The sequence below is a fragment of the Mustelus asterias genome, chromosome 14 (assembly GCF_964213995.1).
Source record: "Mustelus asterias chromosome 14, sMusAst1.hap1.1, whole genome shotgun sequence".
In the NCBI taxonomy this organism is placed as follows: Eukaryota; Metazoa; Chordata; class Chondrichthyes; order Carcharhiniformes; family Triakidae; genus Mustelus; species Mustelus asterias.
The window spans coordinates 96340821-96363573 of NC_135814.1; the positions used below are offsets into that span (position 1 = coordinate 96340821).

The following is a 22753-nucleotide window of genomic DNA, read 5'->3' on the forward strand; positions in this document are numbered from 1 at the left end:
TGAGTACCATCCGGGTAATCATTCAGCAGCTTGTTGGGCCCCTGGTCTGGGAACTGGTAACTTGGCTTTGTAGGCACGTTTGAACATTTTCTACTGAAATAAACCCTGTCAACCTACCTCTGACATATACCGGGCATGCACACATTTCCAATAAGGAATGACGTTTTGCCGGTGTACATCTTTGACCTCCTTGATTGTTTAGAAGGCGTATAATGTCTGGTCTCCATGTGACAGAAAGGACACAGAAGCACAGAAAAAATGCAAAGTAGTTTTATAAGGACTATGATTGAATATGACTGTGGCTCTATTCTTTTGAATAGTGAGGCTGCGAGGTGTCTTGATCAGAAATGTTAATAATAAAGGGGTTGATTGGGTGGATGGAGAGAAGGTGTTTCCACCGTGGGGAGTTGAAAGCTAGTGATGACATAGTTGCTAATAAATCCTGTTGGGAATTCAGGAAAAATTCCTGTACTCGGTGTCATTAGAATGTGGAACATGCTGACACAAGAAACAGCATAGAAAGACTCATTGACTGGTGGTGTCTCAGAGGGATGTGTAAACCGTTTAGAAAAAGTCTTTATTACGTGGGAGGAAGTGATGGGTGTATTAAAAAGCATTAGACAAATCTCCAGGGCCAGATGGCGTCCATCCCTGATTACTGAGAGAGAGACGAGATGAAATTGCTGGGCCTCTCACAGATATCTTTGTTTCCTACTTGGCCACAGATGAGGTGCCAGAGGATTGGAGGCTAGCCAATGTTGTCCCATTATTTAAGATGGGTAGCAAGGTAACTATAGGCCAGTGAGCTTGACGTCAATGATAGTGAAATTATTGGAGAAGATTCTTAGAGATAGGATCTGTACACATTTGGAACTGAATGGTCTTGTTAGCGACAAACAGCATGGTTTTGTACGAGGGAGGTCATGTCTCACTAATTAAATTTTTTGAGGAGGTGACAAAAATGATTGACGGGGTAAGGGCTATAGGTGTTGTCTACATGGACTTTAATAAATCACTTGACAAGGTCCCTCATGTCAGGCTGGTGCAAAAGATTAAATCTCTCAGGATTAGGGTTGAACAAGCTAGATGGATTCAGAACTGGCTTGGCCATAAAAGACAGAGGTCGCAGTGGAAGGGTGTTTTTCTGAATGGAGGTCTGTAACTAGTGATGTTTTCCACATCATGGCTACCATCAACACCACAAACTGCCGGCTCCAAGTGGAGAGGATCTCCAAGAAGATCGCGCATGTCGACTATCTCCACACTAGTGTTGTTCCACAGGGATCAGAGCTGGGACCTCTGCTGATTGTAATATATATAAGTGACTTGGAAGAAAACATAGCTCGTCTGATTAGCAAGTTTGTGGATGATACTAAGATTGCTGGAGTTGCGGATAGTGATAAAGATTATCAGAGAATACAGCAGGATACAGATAGGCTGGAAAATTGGACGGAGAAATGGCAGATGGAATTTAATCTGGACAAATGTGAGGTGACGCTTTTTGGTAGGTCCAATTCAGATGGGAGCAATAAAATAAATGGCATAACCATCAGGAGCATAGACACACAGAGGGATCTGGGAGTACCGGTCCACGAATCCTTATAAGTGGCAGCACAGGTGGAAAAGGTGGTGAAGAAAGCATATGGCATGCTTGCCTTCATCGGACGGGGCATCGAGTATAAAAGTTGGCAAATTATATTAGTTATATAAAAGGTTGGAATACCTTTCCAATCCTGGTCGCCACACTGCCAGAAGGACGTGGAGGCTTTGGAGGGAGTACAAAGAAGGTTTACCAGGATGTTGCCTGGTATGGAAGGTATTAGCTATGAGGTGAGATTGAGTAAACTAGGGTTGTTCTCCCTGGAAAGACGGAGGTTGAGGGGCGACCTAATAGAAGTTTATAAAATTATGAGGGGCATGGATAGGATGAACAGTTGGAAGCTTTTTCCCAGGGCAGAAATGACAATTACAAGGGGGGACAAGTTCAAGATAAGGGGGGAAGGGTTCAGTGGAGGTGTGCGGGGGAAGTTTGTTACACAGAGGGTGGTGGGGGCCTGGAATGCACTGCCAAGTGAGGTGGTTGAGGCAGATAGAATAGCGATATTTAAGACTTATTTGGACAGGCACATGAACAGACAGGGAATAGAGGGATAGAGGCGGTTGGTCTAGATAGGACAAAATGATCGGCGCAGGCTTGGTGGGCCAAAGGGCCTGTGCTGAACTATTCTTTGATCTAGATGCATTTAAGGGGCAGCTAGGTAAGTCCATTAAGGATAAAAGGATACGCTGACAGGGTTAGATGAAGTGAGGTGGGAGGAAGCTTGTATAGAGCATGTTAGCGGAGTTTTTGAGCTGAATATAATTGTCCAGGTGGGCAGATTCTGTTCCCTGTTGCTGGTTTTTCTTATCTCATGTAAGTAGCTGGTGCAACTGCTTGCACATTTTCCCTTTTGCTACTTGCAACGTGGATTCACATCCAGCCTGGCTTGTATGGCTAGAGGCTTCCCGCATCTGTTGTCTGTGAATGTGTCAGGGCTGCCACCACACTGTTGCTCACTGGCATGGACCTGCAGCAGCAAACTGTCGCTGATCTGTACTCTGAGCAAGGGCACCAGAAGGACCAGGGTGGTTATTAAAGGACGTGTCATACCAGACCATCTTCTTTTTCGAATCTACGTGCCCCTTTGAGATGTTATCCAGAAACACAGCATCCACAAGCAGGCTGATGACACCTAGCTCTACCTCACTAACCTTTCTCTCAAACCTCCCCACTATCTCTAGTTTGTCACTCAGCTTGTCTGACTTCCAGCACTAGATGAGCAGAACTTGCCTCCAGCTAAACATTGGGAAGACTGAAACCCCCGCCACAAACTCTTCACTTGCAATCTACTTCATCCCTCTTCCCGCCAACTGTCTGAGGCCAAACCAGATTTGGTATCCGGTTTGACCTCGATAAGCTTCCAGTCAGATATCCCATCTCATTAAGATTGTCTTTTGCCACCTCTGTAACATGACCTGACTCAACACCTGCCTGCATTTGTTTGCTGCTCCGTGGCTTCATTAGCTCGAGGTTTAACTGCAGCAACCCAGTCCTGATCGCTCTCTCCACACGCTATCTTCCACATCTTGAGGTCACCCAGAACTGCTGCTCAAGTTCCAACTCGCGCCAAATATCATTCACCAATCACTCTGCCTCCCAGTTAAGCAACGCCTCCATTTTACAATGTTCATTCTTGTTTTCACAACCCTCTCGCGACCTCGCTCCTCTTGAATTGTAAACTTCTCCCGCCCCAGAAAAGATCTCTCTTGGATATCTGCCATCTTCTAATTCTGACCTCTTGAGCGTTCCTGATTTTAATTGGTGGGTCATAGAATCCTACATTGCAGAAGGAGGCCATTCGGCCCAACAAGTCTGCAACGACCACAATCCCACCCTGGCCCTATCTCCACAACTCCCATGCATTTACCCTAGCTAGTCCCCCTGACACTAAGGGTCAATTTAGCACGGCCAATCCACCTAGCCTGGTGGTCAAGACCCTAAGTTCTAAATGAAAAGAGAGGGCGGCATGGTGGCACAGTGGTTAGCACTGCTGCCTCATAGTGCCAGGGACCCGGGTTCAATTCCAGCCTTGGGTCACTGTCTGTGCCGACTCTGCACGTTCTCCCCGTGTCTGCGTGGGTTTCCTCCCGGGTGTACGGTTTCCCCCTCCAGTCCAAAAATATGCAGGTTAGGTGGATTGGCCATGCTGAATTGCCCCTTAACGTCAGGGGGACTAGCTAGGGTCAATGCATGGGGGTGTGGTGAAAGGGCCTGGGTGGGATTGTGGTCGCTGCAGTCTCGATGGGCCGAATGGCCTCCTTCTGCACTGTAGGATCCTATGATTAACATAAAAGGGAATCCAGAAGTCTTCTGTCAGCTTATAAATAGTGAAAGAGAAGAATGTTGGGGATCAAAAAGAGGTTTTATTCATAGATCTAGGGGCATGACTGAGGTATTTCATGAATAATTTGTATTTGTCTTTACCAAGGAAGAAGAGGCTGTGCAGGCCCAGGTTGAAGAGGAGGCTGTTCAGACACATGAAGGGTTTAATATTGTTAAGGAGGCGGTGTTAGATAGGCTGTCAGTATGTAAAGTTAATAAGGCCCCAGGACTGGATGAGATTCATCCGACAATACTGAGGGAAGCGAGAATAGAAATTGCGGAGGCAATTATTTGTCCATAATTTTCCGGTGAGGTGGTGTCATATGACTGGAGTACTGCAAAACTTACACCCTTGATCAAAAAAGGGTGTACTGATAATGCCAGTAACTGCAGGCCAGCCAGTTTAACCTCTGTAGAGAAACTCTGAGAAACGATAATTCAGGTCAAAGTTAACAGTTGCTTGCAGGTAGTCACCCGACTTCAACTAATCCCATTAACATATCCTTCTGTTCTTTTCCCCATGTACTGAAAAAGCATTCCCTAAAATGCAACTCTGCTGATCCCCTCTGTGTAGTGAGTTTCACATTCCAGCAACTCTGAGTGAAGAAATTTCTCTTGAATCCTCAACCAAATTTACTAGTGACAATATCTTTTATTTTATTTCTGGTCCCTAGTTCTGGTCTCCACCACAAGGGGAAGCATCTTCTCCATGTCTAACCCGCTGACCCCTTCAGACTTTTAAAGGATGTATTCGAACACGCTTTAGCCTTCTCGTTTCTTCAGCTTGTCTGTACTTCCTGCTGGTTTTGGTCCCTCAAATCTGGTATCGTATTGGCGGCACAGTGGTTAGCACTGCTGCCTCACAGCGCCAGGGACCTGGGTTCGATTCCCGGCTTGAGTCACTGTCTGTCTGGATTTTGCACGTTCTCCCTGTGTCTCTGTGGGTTTTCTCTGGTTTCCTCCCATACCCCAAAGATGTGCGGGTTAGGTGGATTGGCCATGCTAAATTGCCCCTTAGTGACAGGGGGAACCAGCTAGAGTAAATACATGGGGTTGTGGGGATAGGGCCTGGGTGGGATTGTGATTGGTGCAAACTGAATGGGCCGAATGGCCTCCTTCTGCACTGTAAGATTCTATGATTGTACTTGAGTCTGATTTGCACCTTCTGTGGTGTCCGATGTGGACACTGGAATGGTTCATTGCATCCCTGTGGGTGATCGAATGAAAGTGCCACATAGGTTTTTCACATAACTTGGGTTGATTGGACTCTTGAATCATTCCTTTTCTGCACGGCACGCTTGCAGTGTCGTAAGATCGGAAATTGAGAGAAAGACCTGGCAGGTCGGACAGCCTCTGAATGGAGCGAAGGCTTTTCAGCTTTCCTCAGAATTGGAACCACAACTCAGATGCACGATCCAGAGGCAAAACTTCAATTCTGTTTCTCTCGTAGCAGCTCAGGCAGCACCTGTACAGTGTTTCCAGCATTTGCTGCTTTTGCTTCAGATATTTGCTTCAGGGCGGCACGGTAGCACAGTGGTTAGCACTGCTGCTTCACAGCTTCGATTCCCGGCTCAGGTCACTGTCTGTGTGGAGTTTGCACATCCTCCTCGTGTCTGCGTGGGTTTCCTCCGGGTGCTCCGGTTTCCTCCCACAGTCCGAAGATGTGCGGGTTAGGTTGATTGGCCATGCTAAAATTGCCCCTTAGTGTCCTGAGATGCGTAGGTTAGTGGGATTAGTGGGTAAAATATGTAGGGATATGGGGGTAGGGTCTGGGTGGGATTGTGGTTGGTGCAGCATCGATGGGCCGAATGGCCTCTTTCTGTACTGTAGGGTTTCTATGATTCAGCATCTGCAGTGCTTTTTGTTCAGTTCAGCGAGATCGCTGCTTACTTTGCAAATTGTTATCCATAGCATTACCTTTAATATGAAGAATCCATACTCTGAGGAGAAGTTGCAGTCCTTTAGTAACATATATTGTCACTAAAAGCTGAAATATCAATAAAGCACTTGACAGTGAAGTACAATTTACAAGTGAAAGAGCTGTACTTTGACTGAAGAATTCCTAACTCTGAGCTTGGTGTCAGAACTTTCCTCGAACACTCTGGTCCCTCTGCTTATACTCAACATCTTTTCCCAAAGGTAGGGGATTCTAAAACTAGAGGGCATAGGTTTAAGCTGAGAGGGGAGAGATACAAAAGGGTTCAGAGGGGCAATTTTTTTCAGAGGGTGGTGAGTGTCTGGAACAAGCTGTCAGAAGCAGTAGTAGAGGCGGGTACAATTTTGTCTTTTAAAAAGCATTTGGACAATTACATGTGTAGGATGGGTATAGAGGGTCAAACACTGGCAATTGGGACTAGTTTAGTGGTTTTAAAAAAAGGGCGGCATGGACAAGTTGGGCCAAAGGGCCTGTTTCCATGCTGTAAACCTCTGACTCTATGCTGTTAACAAGAATGGAGGTATCTTAACTTAACACACAACATTTGAGGTCAGTTTGTTCCCTGTGTGTATTTTCTGAGAGAACACATTTCAGTATCTTAAACTCTGACTGACATCATCTTGATCTGCTTACAAAAAGGATTTGCATCTATATAGCACCTTTTAAGGACACTGTAAGGCGCTTTATAGAAAACACAGTGCTTTTGAAGATTACTGTTGTAACGTATCGAAAACTATCAGCTAATTTGCACACAACAAAGTCTCACAACAAAGTGCTGTTTATTGGGGGATAAATATTGGTCAGGACTCCATGGGAATCTCCCCAGTTGTTACAAACATCCAACTAGCTCGCAGTTAGGTGTATTTGGGATTGCTTATATCCAGCTGAGAGGACAATAGGGGCTTGGATTTAACATCTTATCCTAAAGATGGCCAATAGTGCTATGCTCCTTTAGTGCTGCATTGGTGTGGCAGACTGGATTGTGATGTCTGGTGTGGGGCTTGAACCAACTATTTTCTGACCCCAGCGAGCGTGCTGCCACGAGCCAAGACTGACATCTACCTTAGTATGTTTCCTTACATTAAAGGTACTGTGTAAATATAAGTCATTGCAGGACTGATGGGATGCACTGGAGGGTGCTGAGGGAAGTATGGATGAAAGTTTGAGGTGTACTGGCCACTACACGGGTAGTGCCACAGGACAGTTAAACCCAGCAACTGTAGGTAGTATCAGGGTATGGGACTTCTTTAAGACATATGCTGTTCTGTACCCCAACCTCACCCGAATACTGCAAGTCGGTTAGTTTGAACCTGGTGGGAAAAGTTTCTAAAAGTTGGGGTGGCACACTGCTGCCTCACAGCCCCAGGGACCCGGGTTCGATTCTGGCCTCGGGTGACTGTCTGTGTGGAGTCTGCATGTTCTCCCTGTGTCTGCATGGGTTTCCTCTGGGTGCTGCGGTTTCCTCCCACATTCCAAAGCGGGTTCGGTTGATTGGCCGTGATAAATTGCCCCTTAGCATCAGGAGGATTAGGAGGGTGAATATGTGGGGTTACGGGTATAGAGGTGGGTAGGATTGTTGTAGGTACAGGCTCGATGGGCCGGATGGCCTCCTTCTGCATTGTAGATTCTATCTATTCTAAGCGTTATCCAGGACCAAATTAACAGCATACTAGTTGTGATTCACGTATCAGGACACTCGTATCCCCCTGCAGCACCAATTTCAGCTATCTCTCTCCATTTAAATAATGTACTATATTTTAGGTTTTTTTTCCTGGAAAGTGGACAAGTTTACCTTTTTCCCATCTACCAATTTTTTGCCCACTCATTTAATCATATCCCTTTGCAATCTCTTCTTGACAATTTACTTTCCTACCTAGCTTGGTGTCGTCAGCAAATTAAGTGACAAAACATTTAGTCCCTTCATCCAAATCATTGATGTATATTGTTTATAGTTGAGGCCCCCAGCAACGATCCCTGTGGCACTCCATCAGTTACATCTTGCCAATCTGAAAAAGATTCTTTCATCCCTACTCTTTGCTTCCTGTTAGCTAATCTGTCCTTTATCTGTGCTACTACGTTCCTCCCATGTTCTGTTACCTTGTTTGGTAACCTTTGATGCAGTACCTTATCACATGCCTTTGGAAAACCAAGTTCACCACATCTACAGGTTCCCCTTATCCACCTTGCTGCTTATTTCTTCAAAAACTAATACATTTGTTAAACCTGATTTCCTTTTCAGAAAGCCATATCGACTGCCTGATCATGTTATGATTTTTTAGGTAATGGTGGGACAATGGTTAGAAAGAAAGAAAGAGTCATAGAAAGTCACGACAGTGCAGAAGAAGGCCATTCAGCCCATTGAGCCTGCACTGACAACAATCCCACCTAGACCCGATCCCTGTAACACCACGTATTTACCGTGCTAATCTCCCTGACACTAAGGGGCAATTTAGCATGGCCAATCAACCTAACCCGCACATCTTTAGATTGCGGGAGGAAACCGGAGCACCCGGAGGAAACCCACACAGACACTGGGAGAATGTGCAAACTCCAGGCATTGCTGCTTCACATTGCCAGGCACCCAGGTTCAATTCCGGCCTCAGGTGACTGTGTGGAGTTCGCACGTTCTACCCGTGTCTGCGTGGGTTTCCTCCGGGTTTTCCAGTTTCCTCCCACAGTCCAAGGATGTGCGGGTTAGGTTGATTGGCCATGCTAAATTGCCCCTTAGGTCCGATCCCTGTAACCCCATGTATTTATCCTGCTAATCCCCCTGAGACTGAGTGGGAATGTTGTCACTGCAGGCTCGATGGGCTGAATGGCCTCCTCCTGCACTGTATGAATTCAATGATGATGTAACCTCCTTAATGGATTCTAGCAATTTCTCTATGACAGGTGTTAGGCTAACTGACCTGTAGTTTCTTGCTTTAACTCCCTCCTTTCTTGAATAAAAGTGTAATACATTAGCTATTTTCCAATCCACTGGGGCCCGTTCAGAATCTAGTTTTGGAAGATTATAACCAGTGCATCTAATATCCCTGCAGCCTCTTATTTTAAGAACCCAGAAGACAGGCCATCTGGTACTGGGGATTTGTCAGACTTTCGATCTAATAGTTTTCCCAGCATCTTTTCCCTAGTGACGGTGATTTGTTTGAAGTTCCCCCTTTTGATTTTCAAGTACCTTTTGGGAAGTTTTCTAAGTCTTCTACAGTGAAGACAGATGCAAAATACTACTTCAACATGGGGATAGGGCCTGGGTAAATTGCACTGTCAGAGAGTCGGTGCAGACTCGATGGGCTGAATGGCCTCCTTCTGCACTGTATGGATTCTGTCTCCACCATTTTCTTTTTCTCCATTATCAATTCCTCAGACTCTCTTTTTCTCTCCCCCTCTCTCTCTCTCTCTCTCTCTCTCTCTCTCTCTCTCTCTCGAGGACAAACACTAGCTTTAGCTATTCTTTTCGTGTTTAAATCTTTGTAGAATTCTTACTCTGTTTTTGTATTACTAATGATGTGGAGATGCCGGCGTTGGACTGGGGTAAACACAGTAAGAAGTCTAACAACACCAGGTTAAAGTCCAACAGGTTTATTTGGTAGCAAAAGCCACTAGCTTTCGGAACAGGCTGTTCCTTCGTCAGGTGGGTGGGAGTTCTGATCACAAACAGGGCACAAAGACACAAACTCAATTTACATGAAAAATGATTGGAATGTGAGTCTTTACAGCTAATCAAGTCTTAAAGGTACAGACAATGCGAGTGGAGGGAGCATTAAGCACAGGTTAAAGAGATGTGTATTGTCTCCAGACAGGACAGCTAGTGAGATTTTGCACATCAGGCAAGTTGTGGGGGTTACAGATAGTGTGACATGAACCCAATATCCCGGTTGAGGCAGTCCTCGTGTGCGGAACCTGGCTATCAGTCTCTGCTCAGCGACTCTGCGCTGTCGCGTGTCGTGAAGGCCGCCTTGGAGAACGCTTACCCGGAGATCAGAGGCTGAATGCCCGTGACCGCTGAAGTGCTCCCCAACAGGAAGAGAACAGTCTTGCCTGGTGATTGTCGAACGGTGTTCATTCATCTGTTGTCGTAGCGTCTGCATGGTTTCCCCAATGTACCATGCCTTGGGACATCCTTTCCTGCAGCGTAACAGGTAGACAACGTTGGCCGAGTTGCAAGAGTATGTCCTGTGTACCTGGTGGGTGGTGTTCTCACGTGAGATGATGGCATCCGTGTCGATGATCCAGCACGTCTTGCAGAGGTTGCTGTGGCAGGGTTGTGTGGTGCCCTGGTCACTGTTCTCCTGAAGGCTGGGTAGTTTGCTACAGACAATGGTCTGTTTGAGGTTGTGCGGTTGTTTGAAGGCAAGAAGTGGGGGTGTGGGGATAGCCTTGGCGAGATGTTCGTCTCCATCAATGACATGTTGAAGGCTCCGGAGGAGATGTCGTAGCTTCTCCGCTCTGGGGAAGTACTGGACGACGAAGGGGACTCTGTCCACTGTGTCCCGTGTTTGCCTTTTGAGGAGGTCGGTGCGGTTTTTCGCTGTGGCGCGTCGGAACTGTCGATCGATGAGTCGAGCGCCATATCCTGTTCTTATGAGGGCATCTTTCATCGTCTGGAGGTATCTGTTGCGATCCTCCTCATCCGAGCAGATCCTGTGTATACGGAGGGCTTGTCCGTAGGGGATGGCTTCTTTAACGTGTTTAGGGTGGAAGCTGGAGAAATGGAGCATCGTGAGGTTATCCGTGGGCTTGCGGTACAGTGAGGTGCTGAGGTGACCGTCCTTAATGGAGATGTGTGTGTCCAAGAATGCAACCGATTCCGGAGAGTAGTCCATGGTGAGTCTGATGGTGGGATGGAACTTGTTGATGTCATCATATAGTTGTTTCAGTGATTGCTCACCATGACTCCAAAGGAAGAAAATGTCATCGATGTATCCAGTGTATAGCATCGGTTGAAGGTCCTGTGCGGTGAAGAAGTCTTGTTCGAACCTGTGCATGAAGATGTTGGCATATTGAGGTGCGAATTTGGTCCCCATGGCTGTTCCGTGTGTCTGGATGAAGAACTGGTCGTTGAAGGTGAAGACATTGTGGTCCAGGATGAAGCGGATGAGTTGTAAAATTGCATCTGGAAACTGGCAGTTGTTGGCGTTGAGTACTGAGGCAGTTGCAGCAATGCCATCATCGTGGGGGATGCTGGTGTAGAGTGCCGAGACATCCATTATGACGAGGAGTGCTCCTGGTTCAACTGCTCCATGTGTACTGAGTTTCTGTAGGAAGTCCGTAGTGTTGCGACAAAAGCTGGGGGTTCTTTGTACAATGGGTTTCAGGATGGGTTTCATCCCATGTACGCGTTGGAGATCGCTACTGCCTCCCGAAGATACACAAGGCAAACACACCCGGCCGTCCCATTGTATCTGGCAATGGGACCCTGTGCGAGAAGCTCTCCGGCTACGTCGAGGGCATCCTGAAACCCATTGTACAAAGAACCCCCAGCTTTTGTCGCGACACTACGGACTTCCTACAGAAACTCAGCACACATGGAGCAGTTGAACCAGGAGTACTCCTCGTCACAATGGATGTCTCCCACAGTCTGGCACTCTACACCAGCATCCCCCACGATGATGGCATTGCTGCAACTGCCTCAGTACTCAACGCCAACAACTGCCAGTTTCCAGATGCAATTTTACAACTCATCCGCTTCATCCTGGACCACAATATCTTCACCTTCAACAACCAGTTCTTCATCCAGACACACGGAACAGCCATGGGGACCAAATTCACACCTCCAATATGCCAACATCTTGATGCACAGGTTCGAACAAGACTTCTTCACCGCACAGGATCTTGAACCGATGCTATACACTTGATACATCGATGACATTTTCTTCCTTTGGAGTCATGGTGAACAATCACTGAAACAACTATATGATGACATCAACAAGTTCCATCCCACCATCAGACTCACCATGGGCTACTCTCCGGAATCGGTTGCATTCTTGGACACACGCATCTCCATTAAGGACGGTCACCTCAGAACCTCACTGTACCGCAAGCCCACGGATAACCTCACGATGCTCTACTTCTCCAGCTTCCACCCTAAACGCGTTAAAGAAGCCATCCCCTACGGACAAGCCCTCCGTATACAGAGGATCTGCTCAGATGAGGAGGATCGCAACAGATGCCTCCAGACGCTGAAAGATGCCCTCATAAGAACAGGATATGGCGCTCGACTCATCGATCAACAGTTCCGACGCGCCACAGTGAAAAACCGCACCGACCTCCACAGAAGACAGACACGGGACACGGTGGACAGAGTCCCCTTCGTCGTCCAGTACTTCCCCGGAGCAGAGAAGCTACGACATCTCCTCCGGAGCCGTCAACATGTCATAGATGAAGACGAACATCTCGCCAAGGCCATCCCCACACCCCCACTTCTTGCCTTCAAACAACCGCACAACCTCAAACAGACCATTGTCTGCAGCAAACTACCCAACCTTCAGGAGAACAGTGACCACGGCACCTCACAACCCTGCCATAGCAACCTCTGCAAGACGTGCCAGATCATTGACACGGATGCCATCATCTCACGCAAGGACACCATCCACCAGGTACACTGTACATACTCATGCAACTCGGCCAACGTTGTCTACCTGATACACTGCAGGAAAGGATGTCCCGAGGCATGCTACATTGGGGAGACCATGCAGACGCTACGACAACGGATGAATGAACACCGTTCGACAATCACCAGGCAAGACTGTTCTCTTCCTGTTGGGGAGCACTTCAGTAGTCACGGGCATTCAGCCTCTGATCTCCGGGTAAGCGTTCTCCAAGGCGGCCTTCACGACAGCGCAGAGTCGCTGAGCAGAGACTGATGGCCAGGTTCCGCACACATGTGGACGGCCTCAACCGGGATATTGGGTTCATGTCACACTATCTGTAATCCCCACGGCTTGCCTGATGTGCAAAATCTCACTAGCTGTCCTGTCTGGAGACAATACACATCTCTTTAACCTGTGCTTAATGCTCCCTCCACTCACATTGTCTGTACCTTTTGAGACTTGATTACCTGTAAAGATTCACATTCCAATCATTATTCATGTAAATTGAGTTTGTGTCTTTGTGCCCTGTTTGTGATCAGAACTCCCACCCACCTGACGAAGGAACAGCCTGTTCTGAAAGCTAGTGGCTTTTGCTGCCAAATAAACCTGTTGGACTTTAACCCGGTGTTGTTAGACTTCTTACTTTATAATACTAGCCAGCTTTCTCTCTCAACTAACTTTCTCCCTTGTTGTTTTTGACAATTGTTTCCTAAAATCTGACCATCTTCTGGCCGCCATCAATCTTTGCAGATTTTAACAATGCTGCCTTCAGTTCCATACAATCCTTAACTTTATTCAGCCACGGATGATGCATCCTTCTCAAAGTCTCTTTTTTTATTGGGATAAATCTTTGCTGAGAAGAATTAAATAATTCCTTAAAGGTCTATCAAAGCATCTCTGCTGACCTACCTATTAACCAAGTTTCCCAGTTCACTTTCAGGGTGACACGGTGGCACAGTGGTTAGCACTGCTGTCTCAGCGCCAGAGATCCGGGATCGATTCCTGGCTTGGGTCATTGTCTGTGCGGAGTCTGCACATTCTCCCGGTGTCTGCATGCGTTTCCTCCCACAGTCTGAAAGCCATGTTGGTTAGGTACATTGGCCGTGCTAAATTCTCCCTCAGTGTACCCGAACAGGTGCCGGAGTGTGGCGAGTAGGGGATTTTCACAGTAACCTCATTGCAGTGTTAATGTAAGCCTACCTGTGACACTAATAAACTTTTACAACTTTAGCTAGCACTGCTTTCATACTGTTATAGTTACCTATATTCCAGTGTAAAACACTCGTCTTAGACCCACATTTCACCCCTTCAAACTGAAGCTGACAATCTATCATGTTGCTGTCCCTAAAGGCTCTTTTACCATGAGCTTATTGATTAATCCTCTCTCATTGCTAGGTCCAGAATACCCTGGTTGCTGTGTAGAATGTACTGCTGTACGAAATTGTCCCACATTCACTGTATAAACTCATTTTCCGGGCTGCCTTTGCCAATCTACATGTGGATTAAAGTCACCCAGGATTATTATAGTACCTTTCTCACACGGCCCATTTATTTCTTCCTGTATTCTCTGTCCTGCAGGGTAACAACTTGTTACCCTGTAACAACTGCTCCCATAAATGACCTCTCTTTCTATTTCGTATCTCTACCCAATCTTATCTCTACCCAAACTGATCGCTAAGGTTATCTCTCACTATTGCACCACTGACATTTTTAATTAGCAGAATTAAATCACCTTTTCCTTGCATTCTATGTTTTTCATCATGTCAAATACCTTTCAATATTCAGATTCCAACCCTGGTCATCCTGCAAGCATGTCTCTATGATGTCTATCAGGCCATCCACATTTAATTGTATCTCTGTTAACAATTCATCCATTTTATTATGAATGGTGTATTCAGATACAGAGCCTTTAACTGTGTCCTTTTACCATTTTGGCAATCTCTGGCCTTACCTGTTGGTGCACTTTCTTAGTTTGTATGCTCTGTCCCTTCCTGCCACACGGTAGTGATCTTTACCCGAGTCACCACCCTGCTGTAGTACCTCGCTGTTACACTTCGATTTACTACATCTCCTGTTGCACGATACCTTCCTCCCCAACACTGTTTAGTTTAAAGCCATCTCTACCACCCTCGCTATACGACTTGCCAGAACACTGGTTCCAACACGGTTCCGGTGAAGCCTGTCCCTGAATACAGCTCTCACTTTCCTCAGTACTGGTGGCAGTGCCCCACAAATCAAAAAACATTGCTTCCACACCAGTCTTTCAGCCACGGATTCGTTTCTCTAATCTCATTTCACCAATTCACTCATGACTCGGGCAATAATCCATAGCTGTTTGATGTTCTGTTTTTAGTTTAGCCACTCGCTGCTTATTCTTCCCTAGCAGAACTTCTTCTCTCGCCCTATCTATATAGTTGGTAGCAACTGGATCCTCCCCTTCCCCGCTACAAGTTCCTCTCCATCCATGAGCAGATGTGTGGAACCCTGGCACTGGGCAGGCAACACTGCTGTCTGGATTCATGCTTTCAGTTGCAGAGAGCCATGTCATGAACGGAGTGGGAATGGAGGGATACAAAAGAATGGTCTAGTTTGGACCAGGGAGCGGCACGGGCTTGGAGGGCCGAAGGGCCTGTTCCTGTGCTGTATTGTTCTTTGTTCTTTTGTTCAATCCCCCTGACTGTACTGTACCTACGACTACGTTGCTGTTAACTCTTCCCTGCCCTCCCCCGGTCCACACAAACTGCAAAACCCCGAACCTATTGGACAATTGCAACGGCTGAGGTTCTTCCATCTCTACCCTCTCGATCTACTTACCCGCCTCCCTTGCAGTCACACCCTCCTGTCCATGACCACGAATCAAATCAGAAGACCCGAAGCCAAGGGGTGTGACAGACTCCTGGAATAAAGTTTCCAGGTAACTTTCCCCCTCCCTGATGCATCGCAATGTCTGCAGCTCGGCCTCCGGCTCGGTGACTCTGAGCCGAAGCTCCTCAAACTGTTCACACTTGGTACAGAGACACTTGCCCTGGATCAGACTGATCTAGGAACTCTCTCTCATGCTGCAGTCGCAACACATCACCCACCCTGCCATCTTTTGTGCTAATTTATTTTTACTTTGTTAATTTATAATTAATAATCTGACTGCTCCCAATGAGCTTTGCTAATGCTAATAAGCTTTATTACTACTCGTGAAACCTTACGATTACTTATAAACAAAGTTTTGAAACATAAGTGAGCAAAATACTCATCAACTGCTTATCTGTTTCCCCTATTCCTTTACTGCTCCAAATAGATAGCAGCTGCATGATAGAAGCTACATATATTCACACCCAGGGCCCTCTCCTTTGCAAACAGTAAGAACATGTCCAGGGCTTGCACCTTTTTCAACAAAACAAATATTTGGGGGACGGCCATTCCCTGGTTCATTCCCCAGGGCAACGGCTTGGCTTGAGTTAAAATTTATTTATTTATTAGTCAGAAATAAAGCTTACATTAACACTGCAATGAAGTTGCTGTGAAATTCCCCTTCTTAACATGCGTGTTTGAATTTAAACTAAAGCTCGACAGTTAACTGCCCCCTGGTGCATTCTCCATGGCAATGTCTCTACCAATCCGAATCCGCGTGCTAATCCATCAGCACTGTCTTCTCACACAGTAGAAATTTTTGTTCCCTTTTTGCGATTCTGCCCTGGTGAGTTCAAGGTTAGTAAGCAAGCATAAAGACAGCAGCACACTGAGTCAGTGGGTGAATATGGAATATTTTCCCTTGCAAAAAGGAACAAAAATTTCTACTGTGTGAGAAGACAGTGCTGATTGATTAGTATGTGGATTCTGATTGGTAGCGACATTGCCATGGAGAATGCACCAGGGGGCGGTTAACTGTCGAGCTTTAGATTAAATTCAAACACGCATGTTAAGGGGAATTTCCCAGTAACTTCATTGCAGTGTTAATGTAAGCCTTACTTGTGACAAATAAATAAATTTTAACTCTGGCCAAGCCGTTGCCCTGGGGAATGAACCAGGGAATGGCCGTCCCCCAAATATTTATTTTTTTGAAAAAGGTGCAAGCCCTGGACATGTTCTTACGGTTTGCAAAGGAGAGGGCCCTGGGTGTGAATATATGTAGCTTCTATCATTTGTAAGATAGCCACACTGTGTGCCCAACTGATAAATTAGTTCTTGGCACAGTCGGGGTTGTTTAGTAAGTGTTGTCCAATCATGGAATCACAACTTATGCTGGATGCTGTATTTAAAAATAAGAGTCTCCCGTTTAAGATGGCAATGAGGCTTGTTAGTTTTTGGAATTCTCTTCCTCAGAACAGTGGAGGCAAGGTCATTGAATATTTATGCGGCTGAGTTAGAAAGATTCTTGATAGGCAAGGGAATCAAAGGTTACAAGAGGTCAACAAAAAAAGTAGGGTTAAGGCCCAAGTCAGATCAGCCATGATCTTATCAAACGGTGGAGTAGGTCCGAGAGCCAGGTGGATTACTCCTGCCCCTAGTTTGTATGTTCATGAGTTACTTACTGATTTTGACTTGCAATTGAGGTCCACAGATTTTTTTCCTTCCCCAGTCATTTATAACTGGAAAGCCTGTATCTGTTCCTGAGTGTCGCCTCATTCTCACCTTTTGAGAATGGTGGGGTTCGGAGGGCTGAGACAGTGACAGAGTTCAAATAGTCTTCAGAGCTGGCCTGAAGGATGATTTTTCTTGTCTTGAGTTCTCTCCGTTTCTGCTAGTTGGTGTTGATGTACTCAGCTGGTGTAGGTTGCTCTCAGGTGGTTCCAGATTAATTACTGCAGCAATTTGACATGCTGACTTTTATTAGAGGTGCTCTTTAAGATGCACATGGAGTAAACAATGTGAAGCAGCCCTGCAGTGGCATACTTCTATGAGGCTACAAATGTTTGATGAGGGTTAATCTATCTTGCTTTATATTTAAACAATAACAAGATAGCGAGGACATAGGCAAGAGTAGCGTCGGGGCTGGTTTGCAGAAAGTCTTGGTGTTTCTAGAAACACAATTTTCAGGTGCACAGTCACACGGACTATGATTAATTACAAATTGATTTGGGGCATTTAGTTTAATTTAGCCCTTGTCCTAGGTTGTGGGTTGATGTTCCCAACTCACTTCTATGATATTTTTGATCACTTGATTGATAGGTCACTCCGCTGTAATGACTAATATTGGGGGAGGCATGTTTGTAAAAGTTAAAGTTTATTTATTAGTCACAAGTAAGTCTTACATTAACACTGCAATGAAGTTACTGTAAAATTCCCGCAGGTCGCCACATTCCAGCATCTGTTCAGGTCAATGCACCTAACCAGCACGTCTTTCAGACTGTGGGAGGAAACCGGGGGAAACCCACGCAGACACGGGGACAATGTGCAAACTCCACGCAGAAAGTGACCCAAGCCGGGAATCAAATCCGGGTTCCTGGCGCTGTGAGGCAGCAGTGCTAACCACTGTGCCACCGTGTGCCATCTCGGCACAATTTGGTACATTCCTTCTGGCTTTGGAAGTTGCAGGGTGGAGATTTAATTACAGGATTTGGAATAACCTGGGTTGATTCTTCAGTGCAGCACTGATGGAGTGCTGCATCGCAACTAGTGCCGGCTTCATGAGTGGCAATAAATTCCTCAACGTTATGTTCATAGAGTCATAGAATCCCTACAGCACAGAAGGAGGCCAATCTTACCCTATCCCGGAATCTTACCCTATCCCGGAACCCCACGTATTTATTTTACTAATCCCCCGAGACTAGGGTCAATTTAGCATGGCCAATCAACCTAACCCGCACATCTTTGGACTGTGGGGGGAAACCGGAGCACCCGGAGGAAACCCACGCAGACACGGAGAGAATGTGCCAACTTCACACAGACAGTGACCCAAGCCGGGAATCGAACCCAGGTCCCTGGAGCTGTGAGGCAGCAGTGCTAACCACTGTTGTTTTTCTTTCGGGCGGTTCCTTCTTTAGGGGGCTGCCCTCCTTGTTTTTTTTTCTCTTTGTTTGAATTTAGTTCTTTTGATATACCCAAAAGAATGGCACGGTGGCACAGTAGTTAGTACTGTTGCCTCACAGCGCCAGGGACCCAGGTTCGATTCCTGGCTTGGGTCACTGTCTGTGCGGAGTTTGCACGGTCTCCCCGTGTCTGCGTGGGTTTCCTCCGGATGCTCCGGTTTCCTCCCACAATCCAAAGATGTGCGGATTAGGTGATTGGCCATGCTAAATTGCCCTTAGTTTCGGGGGACTAGCTCGGGTAAATGCACCGTGCCATTCTTTTGGGCCTGTGTGGGATTGTGGTCGGTGCAGACCCGATGGGCCGAATGGCAGCCTTCTGTACTGTAGGGATTCTATGATCTATGAATGTTGTCTTTGGGCTTTGTTGACAGAATAGCTGCCATGTTTGTCCACATTCATCACTTCAACCTTTAAAAATTCATATTTGGTAACATGCTGAGAGGTTTCAATGATCTCTTTGCTTCTCTATCTCCCTCTTCTCCTTGAAGATGTTCCTTAAAACCCACCTCTACCCTAATGACTCTGCCAGTGGCTTTGTGTTCTTTTTGATTGCGCTCCTTTGGAATGCCCCGGGACGTTTCTTGCCATTGAAAGTACCGCAGTTTATAAATGCATGTTCTTCGTGTTAACTCAGCAGCAAAAACAAAAAGGTTGCTTGTCAAACATGTTTTTAAAAAAGTACAGAAGTCTATAATCTGACTTCAACACCCTGTGATATCCTTCCAAATTCCCAACATTCCTGGGACCTGAAAAGCTCAGGTTCTGAAGAGAAGGTATTTTTAAAATAAATTTTCAGTAAACATTATGAATGAAATTCATAGAATCCTACAATGCAGAAGGAGGCCATTCAGCCCATCGAGTCTGCACTGACCACAATCCCACCCAGGCCCTATCCCCAAAACACCACGCATTTACCCATCCAGCCCCCCTGACACAAGGGCAATTTAGCACGACCAATCCACCTAACTCACACATCTTTGGACTGTGGGAGGAAACCGGAGCACCCGGAGGAAACCCACGCAGACACAGGGAGAACGTGCAGACTCCAACCCGACAGTGACCCAAGCCAGGAATCGAAACCGGGTCCCTTGAACTGTAAGGCAGCAGTACCACCCCAGTTGGATATAAAGATTATGGGGTGATCTCATCCAAGTGTTTAACATGATCAAAAGAGTTGACAGAGAAGAGAAGAACTCTTTCCTTGGGTTGGGGATGGGATTCAGCACAAGAAACATTATCTTTTAGTGCAAAGCCATTCAGGAAGCACGTCTCTGTACCCAGAGCAGCGGAAATCTGGAACTCTTTCACAAAGCTATTGAAGCTGGGAATCACTTGAAAATTTCAAAAGCGAAATGGGTGTTTTTTTTGTCAAACAAAGGTGTTACTGGATTTGGAACTGAGGAGGTTAAATAGAGTTCCGATATATATCAGCCTTGATCTAATTGAAAGCAAAATGGGCTTGAAGGGTGGCACAGTGGTTAGCACTTGCCTCACAGCGCCAGGGATCCGGATTCAATTGCCGGCTTGGGTCACTGTCTGTGTGGAAATTGCACGTTCTCCCCATGTCTGCGTGGGTTTCCTCTTGGGTGCTCTGGTTTCCTCCCATAGTCCGAAAGACATGCTGGTTAGGTGCATTGGCCGTGCTAAATTCTCCCTCAGTGTACCCAAACAGGTGCCGGAGTGTGGCGACAAGGGGATTTTCTAAGTAACTTCATTGCAGTGTTAATGTAAGCCTAGTTATGACACTAATAAATAAACTTTAAGGGCTGAATGGCCCCCTAGTGTTGCTATGCAGTGCAGTTTCGAAGGAAGAGTGCAGAGTTTTCGATGCCAGCTCATTGTTCTTCATAGGTCACCTGCTTCCCACTAATTTCAATTTTGAATTGCTTCAGTTGACAAACTTGTGTGTTCTGATCAAGGATTAATAAGACGATGGAGGGGATAGATTGTGTCCCACTTGGCAGGTTGTTCCAACTAAATAGTTAGGGATTGCGCGAGGCCAGATCATGATTAGTTAGCACTGCTGCCTCACAGCTCCAGGGACCCAGGTTCAATTCCCGGCTTGGGTCACTGTCTGTGTGGAGTTTGCACGTTCTCCCCGTGTCTGCGTGGGTTTCCTCCGGGTGCTCCGGTTTCCTCCCGCACTCCAAAGATGTGCTGGTTAGGTGATTGGCCATGCTAAATTGACCCCAAGTGTCAGGGGGACTAGCAGGGTAAATGCATGGGGTTATGGGAATAAGGCCTGGGTGGGATTGTGGTCGGTGCAGACTCGATGGGCCGAATGGCCTCCTCCTGCACTAGGATTCTATGATTCTTCTATCAGGCAGTGGTTCTTTTCCCAAATATGAGTCTGCCCAAAGAGATACGCAGGTAAGAGCTGAGCTTGTTTCTGGTTGGAGCAGAGACCATTTCTGCGGGGAGTTATCCGGGCCAGAGTGATCCCCTGGCAGACGTTTGATTCCCTCAGGAACCGGAGAGGAATTCTCCAGATTATTCCTCCCAAATTGCCTGGTATTTTATCCAGACTTCCACCTCTTGCAGGAACTTGCGTGTTTTGTAGGTGGGGTGGGAAATCTCATGAGGGACTAGGTGCCACTATTATGTGTGACTGGTTGGAGAGACCTGATGGTCTTTGCCTGTCCATCATTGCTCCCGCATCCTGAGCTGTGCCAGTTGTTGAACTGCTTTTTCTTTTGTTCTTTTAATTTTATTTTTATTCATTCATGGGACCTGGAGTGTCGTTGGCTGGCCAGCATTTATTGCCCATCCTGAGTTACCCTTTTTCAGAGGGCAGTTGAGAGTTAACCACATTGCTGTGGCTCTGGAGTCGCATGTAGACAGACCATGCCAGGTATGGACGGCAGATTTCCTTCCCTAAAGGCCATTAGGGAATTAGATGGGTTTTTCCGGCATTCGGCAATGGTAGATTCTTAATTCCAGATATTTTTTATTGAATTCAAATTCCACCATCTGCCGTGGCGGGATTCGAACCCGGGGTCCCCAGAACATTAGCTGAGTTTCTGGATTAATAGTCTAGCGATAATACCACCAGGCCGTCATCTTCCCCTCACCCATTGATAGTTTGTTCCAACTAAATAGTTGTGCGAGGCCAGGTCATGATTAGTTATCACCCATTTAGATGACATGATCGTTCGTGCTTTGTTGAGCTGGGAGATCATTTTTGAAATGTGTTCATTGTTGCTTTTGTAACTTTTCACGCGTGTCCAATACTAAACTGCTCAGCTAGAATTTTGCAAAAAATGGGCAGCAAACTTGACCAGTGTTGTGCTAGAAACAGTGATGTGTGCACTGAATTCTGAAGGAATGTTCCATCAGAGTGCGTGCGCAGACTTGCAGCATGACCTCAGCAGAAGAAAATGTTCTCCTCGCTCCCAGATTGAACATCTGCGTTTATGAAACTCCCACACGTGTTGTGGAGTGCACAGATGATGCCAAAGAACTTGGCAAAGTGTGGGCCAGAGGTCGAAGAACCACTTTGGATCCAATGGTGAGGAATTAGGATTTGCAGAGGATCAAAGTGATTTGGAAACCCCAGAAACACATCATCAAAAGGCAGTAGGTGTGTGGAAGTGCCAGAACGCATCAAAAGCCATTAGGTGGGTGGAAAGAGCAGTCAACCTCATGAAAGGTTGGTCTTTACCTGAAGCTGGATTGCAAAAAGGAGGAAGTCATGTTTAAGCAGTACAGAGCCTCTATCAACTTGCATCTGGAGTGCTGCATTCAGTTCTCCGCACCTCAGGAAGGATTGAATGGTCTTGGATTGACCAGAACGATATTGGTGCTTAGGGGGTTAAATTATGAAGGCAGATTGCACAAACCTGGTGCATATGACTTTGAGTATAGAAGATTGGATAATGGGTGGCACAGTGGTTAGCACTGCTGCCTCACAGCACCAGGGAGCCGGGTTCACTTCCCGGCTTGGGTCACTGTCAGTGTGGAGTCTGCACATTCTCCCCGTGTCTGCATGGGTTTCCTCCGGGTGTTCCGGTTTCCTCCCACAGTCCAAAGATGCGTGGGTTAGGCAATTGGCCATGCTAAATTGCCCCTTAGTGTCAGGGGGCCTAGCAGGGTAAATACATGGGGATTGTTGTCACTGCAGGCTCGATGGGCCAAATGGCCTCTTCCTGCACTAGGGATTCTGTGATGGAAGTGTTTAAGATATAGAAATGATTCGGTGGGAGAATAGAAGTGATTTCCTCTCGTGGTCGAATTCAAATAAGAGGACATACTTTATGCTTGGAGCTGGGCAATTTAGAAG

The 22753-nt window shown here is 46.5% G+C and overlaps 1 protein-coding gene across 1 annotated transcript in view; it reads left to right on the forward strand.

Annotated features, from left to right (window-relative positions):
- Positions 1 to 22753, forward strand: part of ino80db (INO80 complex subunit Db) — a 113672-nt gene that overhangs the window by 52595 nt on the left and 38324 nt on the right. The window lies entirely within an intron of this gene.